This window comes from Aplysia californica, unplaced genomic scaffold (genome assembly GCF_000002075.1).
Source record: "Aplysia californica isolate F4 #8 unplaced genomic scaffold, AplCal3.0 scaffold00174, whole genome shotgun sequence".
Lineage (NCBI taxonomy): Eukaryota > Metazoa > Mollusca > Gastropoda > Aplysiida > Aplysiidae > Aplysia > Aplysia californica.
Window position 1 is genome coordinate 417,800 of NW_004797444.1, and position 2,500 is coordinate 420,299.

Here is a 2,500-nt window from a genome sequence, read left to right on the forward strand (position 1 = left end):
ACTCACTCACTCACTCACCCACTCACTCACCCACTCACTCACCCACTCACTCACTCACTCACCCACTCACTCACTCACTCATTCACTCACTCACTCACCTACCCAAACCCATTTAAAATCCTTCATCCGTAGCAATAACAAAACAAGCCATCCGAAATTCTTAGAAACACAGTTGTGATTTACTAGATCATAGGTGTCGAACTCAATCTCTCAGGGGTCCAAACTCAATGTACACTCAAGTTCTCGCGAGGATCTGCATAAACGAGAAAACATCAGAGCCGTGAACTTTCGAGAAAAAACTGTCAAAGCTGCGCACTATGAGAGCCATGCTCTTTTTGACGATATCAATACAATTAGATAGCCGATTAGTAAAATCAGTACCATCCAACAATGTGAGTTCCCTCAGTGTTTTACTGGGCTTGGGACTAGATATCAATAAGAATTTGTATTGAATGAATAGGATTTTCATACATAACAACATATATCGACAAGACAAAGGCAAACTTCATGGTGCTAGGGAAGATTTTTCTTGCTCATTCAGGACAAACTTGGAATAATTTTGTGAGACTTGTCCATTTGCGTATATTATTTGCTCGTTACACATTCTCCCTTCGTTCTTGGTGGTGTCTTTCTATTCAGTCTTTGTTTTTCGTTTCTGCTTAGAAATGGTCTGGAAGTCGCTTAACGTTTGCAGAAAGACAAATAAATTTAGATGGGGGCTGTACAGAGTAACTTTATACGGAAGACTGTAAACGTTCGATGGAATCGGCAATCTAATTGTATCGATATCGTCATAAAGTGCGCGGCTTTGATAGTTGGGTTTTTTTTTTCGAAAGTGCGCGCAGACTTGTGAGTGTTGGATTTGAGGCTTTACGCACGTGGCTCGCCGATGATCAGACAAAACAAAACAAAACAACATTTTGTGAGCGCCAAAGACCATTTAAGGGCTCACGATTAGAGGTGTTACAACAGAGGTTTTTATATTTAAGCGTTTTACTGTACTTGCAACACAATAAGGTCATTTAAGTGTCTAAGATTAGAGGTTTTACAAAAGAGTAACTAACCCAAAAAAGGAGGAGAGATGAGGACGATATATTCTAGTTTATAGGAAAGAAAGAGCTAACAACATCAGAGCTCCCACCAACCACCCACACCTTAACTCCGCCTGTGTTATTATCTCCCCTCCAGACTAATGAGCCACCTGTTTATCTGATCTCTCAGATTCAATGGCTCAGTGAAAGGCCAAAAAATCACAGCATCGCCAGCTCACGTTGTTTTTATAAATGTTCCAAAAACTAACCTGGGGCCATAATATATTGCCATTGGCAGCTGATAACGTTATATAAAAGACGTTTGTTACATTAAAATAAGTTTTTGACGATCTAGCATAATAAGGTTATTGTCAGATTAAGCATCAATGTGTATTGCTCTGTCGAGTATGTATATTCTATATAACTCTAAAGGTCTTGTAATTAAATTCCTGCATGTGGTTGAATGATGCATCTCATGAGAATGTACATTTTGTCAGCTTTTCTTCTCTTTTCATATTGTATTTTAATGAGAGTAATATATAATTCAATTGTTTTTGTATACCTGCATGTGTTTTTACGATCCTGTACAAACCAAGAAATATTTCTCTCTGGGATAATAAAGTAATATCTTATCTTTTCTTATGTTATTATCTCCCCTCTAGACCAATGAGCCACCTGTTTATCTGATCTCTCAGATTCCATGGCGCAGTGAAAGGTCAAAGAAGCACAACATCGCGAGCTTACGCTGTTTTATAAATGTTCCATTAAATCACCTGAGGCCAACGTAATGGATTGCCACCGGTGGATGATTATGATGTCCTGTCTGAGATCCTAACGTTACGTGATCGCCAATTATCATTTACAATATCAATAACTAGCTGGGCCCTCTTTCGATGAAAGGAATGATCGATGCATTAACATCAACTGAAAGTCATTGGCCTACTAAATTTACACTCCACTGGAAGGGAGCAATAAATCCTGAGAAATGCAAAAAAATAGGCTTAGATATAGTGATGTATAGATTGATTTTCTATTCCGCTTTCGTGGTTGTACACTCCTGAATTTCAAATGTGTTAAAACAGTGCGCACGGCTAGTGAACAGAAACCTCACTCGTTCACAATGGCGTCTTAGAAGACGGACTTCCCCAAGATTAGATCTAAATGAAACTAATAAAAAAAATTGAAAATTAAACTACAGTGACTTCAGGCTCCTCAATAGAACTGTACACCCTTTAAATGATTCTGAACCACCATCAATTTTGTCAAATTCGAAAGTTAAGTGGTGCGGAAGTTTTAGGTGGCCAAAGTGACGAACTTTCACAAATATAAAATGTCAATGTAGAGATATACACATACAGGTGGGTATCGGGAGCACCTTTCTCGGAATAACAAAAATGTGTTCATCGAAAGTTATTTTTATCAGACCACGTCATTCCGAACGGGACAATAGGTTCCGGTGTGTGAGTGTG